The 15058-nt window shown below is 36.4% G+C and overlaps 1 pseudogene; it reads left to right on the top strand.

The window, feature by feature from the left end:
• The first annotated feature begins 857 nt into the window (after window positions 1-857).
• LOC131837229 (uncharacterized) overlaps window positions 858-15058 on the top strand; it is a 32943-nt pseudogene continuing 18742 nt past the window's right edge.

Consider the following 15058-nt stretch of genomic DNA (forward strand, 5'->3'; position numbering starts at 1 on the left):
TAAAGATGAAAATTAAAAATGATTCTAAAAAGGGAATTGATAAGAAGTTGGTTGAGAGAAGAAAGAAAAATAAAAGAGGAAAGAATGTGATCAGGCTTGAGACTAGAACAAAGCCATGCACTAGACTTAGGGTATGATTTTATCTGTTAGAAGAAACTGTATCCTAAAATTTTAAGGAAAAAAATCCTATTTGTGTTAAAAAATAAGGCTAAATAAAATGAAGTTTTAGAATATGACTATAACAATGAAAATTTTAAAAAAATTTTCAAAAAGGTATTGATAAGATAAAATAGTAAGTACATGTTAAGAGGAAAAATTAATAAAATAGAATAAGGAAAAAATAAAATAAAAAAAATTAACTTTGAAATTCTAAGGAATCATGGGGAAAATGCCATGAATTCTATCTGCTGTATTCCCATATCTCTGACGTTTTGCAGTTCTCATTGATTGGTGAACTTGGTCTTGGCTAGATGTTCTTGCTGATCTTCTGGGGGAGGGGCCTGTTGCAGTGATTCTCAAATGTCTTTGCCTGAGGCAGAATTGCACCACCCTTGCCAGGGGCCAGGCTAATCTCTTCAGGCTCACTCTTGGTAGATTTTTTTCCCTGAATGCTTTCCATACAGCTTTGGAGGAAGAGAATGAAAATGGCAGCCTCCCAATCTCTGGCGCCATAGGAACTGAGAGCCCAGGGTCCCACTCCTCAATGCACCCTCAGAGAAAAGCCGTCAATGACTCCTGTTTCTCTGGTCTCCCTGGTCTCTTGCCATGCTCCATGCTCACCCTGCCTGTGACATAGTGTTTCTATCATTGGTGCATGGCCTTGTTTGGGGTCTCCAAACCCAGCAGATTCCTGCAGCATGCTCCTGTGCCACTCCTCCTGGAGGATGAAGGAGGAGGCCTCCCCAGATCTGCCACTTGTGGGGTCCCTGCTTGACAAGCTGTGGCCTGACTGCCTTGGATCATGGTTTAAGGTAAGCCTGAGCTGAGATCCCACTCCTTGGCTCATCTCTGCAGCTGGCTTCCCTACTCCCATACCTAGGAGCTCTACCACACTCAGACACCCGTGGTCTTTTTGTGACCTTGTGGGTTCTGAGACCACACTGTTCCTGCAAGGGCTCCACCCCCTAGCTTAGCCTCTGGAGCAATGTCCCTCAGTGGAGCAGTCTTCTAAAAGTTCTGATTTTGTGCTCTGCTGCTCTACTGCTTGCTGGAAGCTGTCCTCTTCCCCTGTATTGAGTTTTCCCATATATTGCCTTGAAATCAGTTCTCTGCACATCCTACCTTTAGGAAAGTTGTCACTTCTCTGTTCCTAGAATTGCTGCTTTTCTTCTCTTTGATCTCCTGCTGAGTTTGTAGGTGTTCAGAATGGTTTGATAACTATCTATCTGAACTTCTGGAACCGGATGATATTTAGGTCTTCTACTCCTCCACCATCTTGCTCTTTGATACACTGCCTTTTAAAACATTGTGAGAAACAACAAAATGGTCCTAAATCCCTCCTCCCTGCCACTTCCTTCCCATGCCCTCATGACTAAGGCCTAAAAGTCACCAGTTGACAATTCCTGATCTGAACACAAAACAGTGAAATGGCAAGAACAGAGAGAGAAGAGGTGGGTTGCAATAGCTATAAAGATAAAGGGGAAGAGGGAGGAAGTGTTCTAAAGTGGTAAAAGCTTACTTAACCAACTACTAGTAACAGCCAGTATTGAATGCCCAGAGCAACTGTGGACCAGTTGGAATTTGCTCAATCTGAGTTTATATATCTTTGGGAACTTTGCCAAGGCTGTAGTAATCATGACATTAAAAATATCTATGACAAGGTAGACACCATTATTGTAGTGCTAAAAATGTATTCCAAGTACCAGTAGGTTATGTTTCAATTCTGTATCTTAGATCAAGCTAATATACCTAGTGTGTCAAAGACCAATGCTTTCCAGAGCCTTTAACAGGATTATCAGAAGAAAGTGTTTTATCTGTTATTTATCTAGTACTTATAATTAATTTATAAGCTTCTTGTTGTGAAGGATTGTATTAGTGAAGATTCTTGGTTGCAAGCAAAAATTCAAAGCAATTTTATTTCAACCGGGAATTTTTTTTTTTTTTTTTTTGAAGAGTACTGGAGTAGATCACAGAGTTGAGTGAAAAAGAGTAGAACCAGGAAAGTTCTAAGAGTCTACCGTTGGATTGTTAATAGAATTCTCCTTTTCATATATCTTCTGTAATTGATGTGAGCTTGGTCTTATATTGACTTTCAAATGAGAAAGAGGGGTTTCTAAAAAATAATGAAAAATAGATGCCCAAAAGAAAAAAATATATAGATATCATATCTTATTCAGTCTTAACATGGTATTGTATACATATGGCCCTTACATAAGTATTTTTTTTTAAAGATTTTATTTATTTATTTGACATACAGAGACCACAAGTAGGCAGGGAGGCAGGCAGAGAGAGAGAGGAGGAAGCAGGCTCTCTGCAGAGCAGAGAGCCCGATGCGGGCCTCAATCCCAGGACTCTGGGATCATGACCTGTGCTGAAGGCAGAGGCTTTAACCCACTGAACCACCCAGGCACCCCCCTTACATAAGTATTAATTTGATTTCCTTATACCTCTCATGCCATTATTGAAAAGGGCTCATTGAAGTTTGTGTAAAATTTTGTCACTGATTCTAGAGGAATCCTGGAAAGATGCAAGTGGTCATAGGAGGACTATTTAGTTGAGTGGATTTTGGTCTCTGTTAATCCAAAAGCTTGCCTTATGTTTTGTTGAGAGTCATCATTGTTGGACCCTGGCATTGCGTAGGATGAGTACCTGGGGAAGGGACCTAGTACCTAATATCATTATGGTGCCTCCAAGTTAATTACTAATTTCTACCTAAATGCTTCTAGTAATAGGGGCTCCTTGTTTTAAAGAAATGCATTTTCTCTAATAGCTATATTGTTACATTATTTCCAGATATTGAACCATATTATTACCACTTAGATTTATAGGGACTCTATGTAATCAGTCTTTTATGGTATCATTCTTCAATATTTGTATATTGCTCTCTAGTCCTTTGAAATAATCTCTTAAGGTCATTTACCTTCCTTCCCCCTGCCCCAAATCATTTGTGAATGATGCTTTAAAATTGCTCCACACTGTTTAACTGTACACATTGAACTCCTTAGAATGTTTTGCCTTATTGATTCTACTTCTAAGAGTTAATCCTAGGGAAACAATTATGTATATAAGACTGTAAGACTTAAGACACTCTGTGTGGAAAAAAGAAAGTAATTTATAAGAGTTGAAATTTTAAATGTTTAATAATAATGAGTTGATTAAGTAAGTTTTGAAATGCTCATATGATGGAATATTATAATGCCATTAAAACAATGCATGAATAGATCTATTGACAGGTGATAATACTCATTATATAAGGTTGTTTCACTTATCTCTTACTGCATAATAAATCTCCTCAAATCTTAATGGCTTAAAACAAAAATAATTTATTTCTTCTGATACTGTGTGATAGCAATCTGGGTGGTTCTGCTTGTCCTGTCTGAAATCACTTACACATCTCCAGCTTTCTGTTGTTTTACCTTGACTAGAGAACTCAAGATGGCCTCCCTCATCTGAATGGTCGTCCAAGCTGTTGATTGTGGTGCCTCACTTCTCTGAGGATCCAGAATTTACGGTGTCATGTCTACAACATTCTATGATTCAAAGCGGATCATAAGACCAATCTAAACCAAAGTGATAAGGAAATAGGCTCTACGTCTTTGATGGATAGAGCTACAAATAATTCATGGCCATGCCAGTGATCTATCAAAAATAAGTAAAAGAAACAGGTTATAAGTAGCTTGACTCAGATTTTCTGATATTATTGATAAACACATAAATACAGATAATATTCTTTAAAAATATATGCATGAATATGAAAAGTGAACTTTAATGGATGAGAAGATTATGGCTATTTTTGAGGGATTTTTCTATGAGTGATATGGTTGATTACCTAATTTTTCTACAACTAATCAATTGTGTAATGAATTTAAGAGATATGTTAAAATACCAATTGCCATGTTTTCTGTGTATATCCCTACTCTGTGTTCTCCCCAGTGTTTTTAGGGTCATTTTTCTCTTCCTTAGCTTAAAAATATCTCTGTAAAAGAGGAGTTTCAGATATAACTTCCAGATAAGAATGGAAAGAGAGGTAGAGGGCAACTTGGAGAATGGAGAAAGAAGTGGAAAGACTCTACATTGGAAAAAAAAAAGAAGTACCTTCACAGGAGCACCTAAACAGCCTAGAGCTTTCATGTTCCAGGAAAGCATGGACCTTTCATAGACCTGTCATGTGTGGATAACTGTCTGAGATACTTAAAAATCACTCAATAAACAGAATATGGCAGAAAGAAGGGAGAGGGTCAAACTATGCTCCTGACTAAGGAATTAATGTATAAAAGGAGGTGGGAATTTCCTTGTGAATGAGGCAAAGAAGAGGCATGGAGACATACTGATATGTATCTATATTTGTATATCTATATTGATATCTATATCTATATATCTATCTATACATATATCTATATATATCTTTACATTATTTTAAAAATTATTTCTGGACCTAGTTGTGACTCTCCAGTAATTGTATCAGAAGAAATAATTAAGATAACTTCTGTATCTTCCTCCAACTATAATCTCCCTCTTTAGATAATCATATCACTTCATATATCAGTGTTGGATAGAATTTAACTAGGTATATCAGATTGCCAAATTATACTATCCCCATTTTCTTCTAAAAAAAAAATCACAAAAGTGATTTTTGTTAAATGCCTTACAGATATTAGTATATGCTCTGCTTATGGCTTTCCTTTTATTAGCCTACAAGACTTTCTTAAATAAGAGGAGCTTACTTGCATATCTTTTTCTTTGTTGTCTCATGCTAGGTTTCAGGGATCACAACTTCCTTTTATAAATGTTCACAAATTGCCACTGCAAATTTCTTTAATAATTTTTATTAATCTCTTTAACGATTCTTGCTAGAATATTTGGAGTCCTGTTAGGCTCAAGAGGTCGCACTGAATGAAATTATAACATAAGTAGGAAGACCAAACTCACCTACCTGAAACAATTGCTAGTACTTGTGAATTGTCTTGGTATATAAGCTTTCCCTTTCTGCAGTGTCCTCCTTCCAACTTAGGGTTTTAAGTACTCTCCATCATGTAGGCCAGCATTAGGTCCAATTACCCTTGAAAGCCCTCTCAACATGTTTCTAGGCAACAGTGATCTCTTATTTTCCTGTATTTTGATAGTCCTTACTATCTGCACTCTCCAACCTAATATTTGATGTATTTTGCAATGCCTCATAAAGTAGCGACAAACTTTCTACTATATTGTGTAACAAGTATATTCTAACACTAGAAGGTACCCACCTACCCACCAATAACTTAGCAAACACTAATTAACCTGACTGTTAAAAATTATTGTTTTTGCTTATAAATTTATTTTTTCTGAAAATGTTTATCACCTTTTTATCTCTGTAATATTCCTCCTTTCTGACTGTTCTGCATTGTCCTCTTAGCCCTCCTTGCCCTATGCCTTCCCTGATTTTGTACTTAGGGCTCCTAGAATTTTGCCTTAGCCTTTCTTTTTTTAATATTGATAAGTTTATGAGAGTGGAGTAATATTTCAAAAATAGGTGACGATGTTCAGCATCCATTTTGAAACTTTAAATTTGATATTCAGAATTTGAAAATTAAGTTAGCTTCCTATTTATTACTCAGGAACTTAGTGCAAGAGATACCAATATGTATTTTTAAATGCTTAAAGGCAATACTCTGTGGAAGAGAATTATTTAAATTGAAGAATTAGACTATGCTTGAGGTACCATTTAATGCTTACATGTGTTTCTTTAGCAGTCATGTTCACTTACCTCAAATATTTAATGTATCTGTGTATTTTTATCGTGTGTGTGTGTGTGTGTGTGTGTGTGTGTGTGTCTTTTTTTCCTCCTACCCACTCTTACTTTGAGGTGTATGTTATTTCAGTACATTGGCTGTTAGCCACAGTGGCTATTGACCGCTTGAAATGTTGGTAGTCCAAATTGAGGATGTATTTTAGGTATAAAATACACACTGGAATTCAACCTTTTAGTACAAATATATAAAATATTTCAATAATTTGTATATAGATTACATGTTAAAATAATATTTTGATAATCATTCTAAGTAAGAAATAAATTAAAATTAATTTTACCTGCTCCTTTTACTCCTTTTACTTTTTTTAATGTAGCCATTGGGAAGCTTAAAAATGCAGCTCACATTTGTGAATCAAATTAAACTTTTATGAGACAGTGCAATCTTAGCTTAAAATTGAGCTAACACATTTTCTCCTTTTCCTTTCTTCCTTTCTTCTCTCCTTCCTTCCTTCCTTCTCTACTGTGACCAGTAAAACCCTATATATATAGAGGTACTTGAAAACAGACCAATGAAGGTTGAATGGTCAAACTGGTTAGAATTTTGAAGGAAAGATATATTGAATGGTCAAACTGATTAGAATTTTGAAGGAAAGATTTATTGGAAATAATCTTACAGGGATGAAAGTGAACAGAGGAAACTGTTCTATTTAGGCTTTCCATCTCTTGTTTTAAGAAAGGTCAAAAAACAACTAAATTATTTGGTCAGGATCTGTAAAGTTTATTATATTCCCCCTTCCATTTGGCAAGTTGTCTGCTTATGAAACATGTAAATCTGAAAAAATCTAAAAAAACAGCTGAAGCTCACAACAAACATCCATTACAATTTCAAAATTATAGGTAAAGTTTCAAGGACTAATTTAAGTACAGCTATTATGAGAGATTATTTACTAGATTAAAATGTTTTATCAAATACTGTCTACTATCTGGGAATTATACAGTCCTTTTAGTGTGATCAGTGATACAGATAAGTTTGCTACCATGGACTTTGTCCATTTTCCTTAACACCAAACAAAAATAAAAGACTTTGGCCAAAGGGAGACATAAAATAATTATAAAAATTTATCTTAACTTTTCAAACTCAACATCCAAAGAACAAAGAATCCAATAAAGAAATGGGCAGAATACATGAACAGACATTTCTGCAAAGAAGACATCCAAATGGCCATTCATGGCCAAATGGCCATGAAAAAGTTCTCAACATCACTAGGCATCAGGGAAATACAAATCAAAACCATAGTGAGATATTACCTCACACCAGTCAGAATGGCTAAAACTAACCAGTCAGGAAATGACAGATGTTGGCAAGAGTACTGAGAAAGAGGAACCCTCCTACACTGTTGGTGGGAATGCAAACTGGTGCAGCCACTCTGGAAAACAATATGAAAGTTCCTCAAAAAGATGAAAATAGAACTACCCTATGACCCAGCAATTGCACTACTGGGTATTTATCCTAAAGATACAAATGTAATTATCTGAAGGAGCGTGTGCCCCTGAATGTTTTTAGTGGCAATGTCCATAATATCCAACTTACGGAAAGAGCCTACATGTCCATCCACAGATGAATGGATAAAGAAGATGTGGTATATATATACAACAGAATACTATGCAGCCATCAGAAAAATGAAATCTCATTTGCAAAAGACATGGATGGAACTAGAGGGTATAATGCTAAGTGAAATAGTCAATCAGAGAAAGACAATTATATGAACTTTCTGATATAAGGAATTTGAGAGGCATGGCAGGAGGTCATGCGGGGAAGAGAGGGAAAAATGAAACAAAATGGGACTGGGGAGGGAGACAAACTATAAGAGACTCTTAATCTCAGGAAACAAATTGAGGGTTGCTAGAGGGGAGTAGGGTGGGAGGGGTAGAGTGGCTGGGTTATGGACACTGGAGTTGGTATGGCTACAGTGAGTGCTGTGAGTTGTGTAAGACTGATGATTCACAGACATGTACCCCTGAAACAAATAATACATTGTATGTTAATAAAAAATTAAAAAAAATCTTTTGGTCAAATTTTATACTAATAAAATTCTTCACAATTTGTCGTCTGTCAGTTTAAAAAATGTATACGGAAATTCAGAATTGTTTTGTTTTATTTGTTTTTTATGAAAATAATTGAAGATAAGTAACTGGTTTGAAAGCTCTCAACAATGTTTAGAGAAAATAATAAAGATTGAATTTTAGCAGTCTCTGTTCAGCCTTAACTGACAATTGGTCCACAACATACGCTTTTCTCCAATGTGTTATACAAAAGGCCAAACCTGGAAATAAAGGACTAATTCATGAAATGAGTAACAAGTGGAAACATTTCTACTTCAATAATAACAAACAACAAAAAAAGGCATTTATATTTTTTCCAACTTTGTTTTAAGCAAATTATTTTAGCTTAGTTTGGGTATGAACAAAAAAAACAAGGCATCTTTTCTAGAATTATTTTCTTTAATCACATTTCCCTAATCTTCAAAAAAAGTATTTAGATACCAAAAGACATGAATAATATTTTAACACGTTATTCTTGCCTATCACTTTTCTTTTTTGCTGGAACATTTTTTTTTTTTTTTTCCCAAATCAACAGTTAAAAGATGAACTCCTAAGTGTTCCTTTGGGATTTGGTTTGCAGACAAGCTTCTGGACTAGGTTTGTCAAATTCCATCTGGTCTATGCTCATAGCTGATGGAATTAGGCACTCTAAATGACAGATACTAAACAAACAAACAAACAAACAAAATCAATTACTCTTATTTATTGAGTGAAGTCAATAAAGAAGGACTTGGTGATCTCATTTTTTTTACTCTACCATGGGTTCTGTGGATAGCTCTCTCACTTCTTAGTGTTTCCTCCTATAGTTAGGATGAAGTATCTAATGATAGATGCAGTGTGAATGGCTCTCTTTAGTTCGCTACTCTACTTTCCATGTCATTTGGAGGTGTCAGGGTTGGTTCTCAGGATCTTCACAAGCTATGAGAAATAAGTCAAGTACTAAAGTTCTTATCTGTGAACATTCATTCTTCTACTTCATGGGAGGATTTATTAGTTAGGAAATATTAGAGTGAAGTGAAGTAATGAATTAATCCCCAAATATCAGTGGTTTGATAAAACATTTTTGTCCAGTGAAGATCACTGGTGATGGTACGGGAATCTACTCCACACAGTTGCTCTGGGACCCACTTTGTGATACTCCCATCTCAAAATGTGGTTGGCTTTATAATTGTTACAGTAAGGGAAGAGCAAGCTGAAGGGTTGTGTTTAATTGGTTTTTGCATTGGTTTTAAATGCTTTGACTGAGACTTGATACACATCCTTTTGCTCATAGCCCATTGGTCAAAACTAGCCCAACAACCTGCCTGGTGAATATAAGGTGGCTATGACATGTGGAAGGGGCACGAGCATTTGGTGAGCAATAAATATCTCTGACATAATATTCCCTTGCAGTCATTAATGTTCTTTTCTCCCTCGACTTTCCATACATCAAATATCTCCTCAAAGGAGGCTAAATTCCATCCAGTTATTGCAATAAGCTAAAAAATTAGGATGATACACATTAATCACTACATCAGGTCTTACTGTACCCCTATCAGCCCCTATCAGTGTGGAATCCTGTGAACTAAAAGACAAGTTATCTTCCTCCCACAAACTCATCCTGAAGTATTTATGACATGGCAGGATAACTACAATCCATACTTCCTTTTAGAAAAGGAAAGATGGAAGATATGACAGTCACTTATCAGTAGTGATTCTGAAATCCCACATGTAGACACTGGGAGGGTCCTCTATCCCTACCCTGGGTGGAGGAATATTTCCTGACTAGACTCAGCTCTCCTGGCAGAGTTTCTTTGTCCATTTTTCCCACTAGTCTGGACTGTGTTCTTTGTGAGGTTATTCTTTTTCTTTATGTTGTTTGGCCACTTCTGAAGTAGGCATTGAATATTTTGAAGCTTAATTCCTTTCAGTTGAAATTCAGGAGCTTGTCATTTTTGTATATGTCATAAGCATTTGGTTTCTTTGGTAGTCAACTCTTTTGAAAATTTAATAGGTTTTTATTAGAATCCGTTTGGTTACATATTCTAGTAACTAAACTGACAGTTATGTTTGAGATTTAGTTTCCAGATCTGCTATCTTTCTTTGATTTTCTTCCCTCACATACCCATCTCAAACTCCTCTTTCTTGACTTAATGATGAATACATTGAATCCATCTAGAACAATAGATCCAAAGCCACAACCTTAGTCTGGTATTTCTTTTGAAGAATTTTATTTTATTTTTAAAAGATTTATTTATTTATTTATTTATTTATTTATTGGTGGGGGGGACAGAGGGAGAGGGAAAGAGAGAAAATCTCAAGCAGACTTCCCACTGAGTGCAGAGCCCAATGAGGGGCTTAATCTCACAATCCTGAGATCATGACGTGAGCTGAAATCAAGGTCTTAAAGGTCAAAATATATTTTATTTCTCCTTTTCTAAGAGTATATTCCTGTAACAGTATTATAGAAAAAGTTTTCTATATGCAATATGATCTTCTTTTTCTCCTTTCTTATTCCCCCTTAGATGAAATATTATAAAAAGAACTTCATACAACAATTTCTTTTTATCTTTAATGATAGAGGTAGTGGCAATAAGTTAAAAGAAGACTACATCCTCTTCTAAGTTACTTTCTCTTCAAGATCAGGGAAATCATAACTTACTTTTGGAAGTAAATTGAGAGGTAATCTAATTTAAATTCCTTATTTTATTTTATATATTTATTTCTTTTTAAAAAGATATTATTTATTTATTTATTTGACAGAGAGAGAGAGCGAGAGCAGGAACACAAGCAGGGGGAGTAGGAGAGGGAGAAGCAGGCTTCCCGCTGAGCAGGAAGCCCTATGCAGAGCTCATCCAAGCACCCTGGCATCATGACCTGAGCTTAAGGCAGAGGCTTAACCATCTGAACCACCCAGGTGCCCCTAAATTCCTTATTTTAAAATGCTAGAAGAGAGAGACTTAGAGTGACTAAGTGACTTACCAAATGTCACCCAATGAGCTGCTGTCAGGAACTGTGAGAAGTCTAAATTTTTACCCTATTTATAAGCTAATAAGCTTTTGTTCTGCTGCTTTATGGATATTGACAGAAGACACAATACACCTGTATCAGGGACAAAGGATTTTACTGCTCACAGGAAAAGCAATAGCCAGAGTTTCATGTTCACTTGAATTTGTTCTCTATGTCCCCCAATTTCCATGCTGGTGGGTCTAGATGCCTAGGTGTTTCCAGTGGAACACCCCAGAAGCAAGGACAATGATAAATAGGTTATACAATAGAAGTTGCAGGGTGGGAAGTGTGGGGAGGTGGGGGGTTGTTGGGAGAGCAACATCCTGACCTTGTGGCTTCCAAGGCCTTGGGGCTAACAGACCAAAATTTATAGGTGCAGAGCAAGTGCTCTCCTCTTCAACCTTTGCCCCATGGTAGCACCTAGATCTATTATAGTGCATTTGCATTGTGGTTATAGCTTTCTCTCCACCTTGGAGAAAGGCTGCTATATGGGTTCAGGTACAAACCTTATAGGGTCAAAAACACCCCCTTCAAACCTGTAGGAGGAGTCCTTCAAATGATTGGAAGAAGCTTCCATTAGCGACCACCCTGTCTACCATGTAGGACCGCACTCACAAAACAAAGGAACCTCTGTAGCCTCAGGGCAGTTGCCACCACTGGCCTGCCCACTCTCCTACCTGGGGGGCATACTGTCTTTAATAAAGCTGCTTTCTGTTTTCACTTTTGACACTGATCTCTAATTCTTTATTGCAGCAGTGTCAAGAGCTGGGACACTGTGCCTTTCTCCCTGACAGATTGTGTTACAGGAGAGGAACACTGAGCTCTCCACTTGGGGAATTCACTGCATTTATAGAGCAGGAGAGCAAGCTGCTGTTTGAAGAGAGGGATTACCTTATTTTTCAAGGCTCCTTTCTGCAAATATGACCCTGATAAATGACCCTACCTGAGCCATTAGGGCCTTTCATTTTTGGCATACCTAGCAAGAATGTGGAGAGATGCTCAGGGTGCGTGGTGGATTGCTGCTTCTAATAGTTGGTAGCAGTTTACACTAGAACTAGTTCTCACAATTCCTGCTCTACTAAAATACCCATAGCACTGTCTCTGAACACAGAGCCTTTATAAAAATTATCTTCATTCTGTTTGAAATGTATATTAATTATCTTCCTTTTTGGAAAGAGCCCATATTTTCCAGTCCTATTTACATGTTTAATTTTTTTTTCTGTTAATTTTCTGATTGGTAGACCAGTATTAGGTAACATAGCCCTCAATTATTTCAACATAATAAGACCTAGTCAAGGACCAATAAATTTTTGCCAGCAAATCCTGAATTATAGGAAATTTGTCTTTTGAAAATATCATATTCTACTTTTAGTTTCTTTTATACTTTGTTTTGTTATACTAACCAACATTTATGGATCTCCTACTTCGGGTCAATCTGTACTTGGAGTGTAGGTTATATGACAAATTACAAATATTGACCTAAAAGTACTTATAAGACCCATGTATAAGAAAGTGAAAAACAAAAATATAGAAACATATGCTAAGAGTATAATGAGCAGTACAGAGCACAAGTTTATTTGATCCCAGAAGAGTTAGAGTTTTCCTATTATTTGTGGTCAGGATTCATAGATGAGATGGGGAAAGGAAGATAATTCTTAGGGGAGGGAGAGAATGAATTCTATCACTCTTTGGATTCTCTTTGATTTTAAAAGTAAATATTAAAGAATATTCTTTAGTGGCAACAATATAGGCACTTTTATCATCTGTTTTATTCACTGCTCAATCTTTAGTTCTTAGAAAAATATCTTGTCCATGTTAGAAACTCATGCAAGCACTAATGAATGAAGAAATGATGACTGAAGGTGTGCATGATTTATACCATTTGTCTTCAACATTCATCTTTTACACAGCCCACAATTCATACAGTCTACAATTCATACAGAGACAGTTTCTGTTTCACTGTTTTGGGTCTTTCATATGGCTCCTGGCCTTGAGAAAAAGGACCTGTTGTCAGTATGGCATTACAGGGAGATATTTTTAGCCAGCTAGAAATCTTCTTCAGTTGCACCAAATCTTTCTTATTGTCTGAACTGAGGGGCCTGTTGGGGCACCAGTGTCTTAGATCTTGTATATTCATATAGTGCATATAGTGCATTCCATTTCTTCCCTAACTGCAGGCTCAGGATTGTAGAGGCCACATAAGTGCTGGGGGAAGAGTGGTGCAGCAAAACTGCTGTGGTAGCAGTGGACACAGCCTCTTTTTATCTTCCTCACAGGAGGATACTGAGCTGTGTGTCAGAGGTTCAAGGACCAGGGATAGCTTCAACACCCATATAAAATGACACTAGATCCATGGGAAGGAGAAAAGAATGGATCCAATATCTGGGACACCTGGCATTTCTCTTACCTGTTACCAATTCCTGAAAACTCCCCATTCTTATCACCATGTTACTTGGGAGTAGTGTCCAAACTATTACTACTATAATTATTGAATAATTATATAATATATAATAATATCCCTATATATTATTAGCTGCTGAAAGATTATAATATTTTTGAGTCATATGGGGATAAAACCACCCCAAAGCTATATACATTGAACTTTTCAACATGAGACTTTCAAATATAATTTTAGACAAATAGGAGATTACCTATCTTTTGTTCTTGAACCCAGATTTTATGACTACTACTAACCATAACTATAATTTTCTAGTGAAAACCTTTAACTTTTAACTGGGTGAAGATAGATCAGAATAATAATTAGTGAGAATAGGATAAACAAAATAAATTAAACTTAGTAACTACTGGGGTGCCTCTAGAAGTATTTACCATAAACATCATGGAGTGGGCCATTTTGAAATACTAATTTAAAGGAACTGCTAGCTTTCATTTCTTATGATGGCTGCATAGTATTCCATTGTGTATATATACCACATCTTCTTTATTTTTTATTCTTTATTCTTTATTCTTCTTTATTCTTTAATTTTGCTCATGTCTTATCAATCTGGTGAACCTAAAAAGGATTAATGTGGCTCTTTCCATCCATGGAAGGAAGCTATTGAATTAGATGTTATAACTTATATATTCACTTCGTTATAATGAGAGACTCATTCCACAGAAGTGTCCTGCTGCTTAAAAATCTTGCTGTTGCAATGATGTAGATTTCTGAAGGGAAAATAAAATGGGCAACGTGGGAGAAATGCCAGATGGTCCAGCACTGTACAGAGAGATGTGAAGCCAGGTAGAATGCCAGGCAGGGCTCACGAGGGTCAGAATGGGGTTAAGAATGAACAAAAGATTGACCTTAATCTGAATCTTCCATGCTTAGCTTAATTCTAGGGACTCATAAATTTGTAGGCCATCTACAGTTGGGAAGATGGGAACTCGACTATAATGTAGTTTCCCTATTGGATTTAACCTGGTCCCAGGTTACCCAGAAACCAGAGAACATGTAGGGATAGACATTGGCTGAATGGAATGTTATGTTCAAGTTGAAGAGTGATAGTAGGTATTAACTTTTCCATTTCCATATGTTAGCTAAAATCCTATAACCCTGACAAAACTCATCTCTTCAGGGAATCCCAGATACTAAGGCTTGAATGTTTGTTTTCCTCATAAACTGATATGTCAAAATCCTAACACCCCAAAATGATGGTGTTAGGATGTGGTAACTTTGGGAACTGCTTATGTCATGATGGAGAACCTTCATGAATAAGATTAATACCTTATGATAGAGTTCCCAGAGAGATCCCTAGCCCTTCCACTATGGGAGGACACAGTGACAAGTTGTCAGCTAAACCAGGAAGGGATACCTCACCAAAACATGACCATGCTTTTACTTTGATCTTGGGCTTTTCAGCCTTTAAAACTATGAGGAATAAATGTTTGTTGTTTATAAGCCACCCTGACTGTTTTTGTTGTAGCAGCCTGAATGACTCAGACATCAGATAAATGAAGAATCTGAACCTAGATATTTGTCAGCAGTGCTAAAGGATTATGCATTGGACCATACCTGGGTAATGTAGTAAAATATCACTAATCATTCATTCATTCATCCAGTAGTTATTCACTGAAGTACCA

This window comes from Mustela lutreola, chromosome 7, assembly GCF_030435805.1.
Source record: "Mustela lutreola isolate mMusLut2 chromosome 7, mMusLut2.pri, whole genome shotgun sequence".
Lineage (NCBI taxonomy): Eukaryota > Metazoa > Chordata > Mammalia > Carnivora > Mustelidae > Mustela > Mustela lutreola.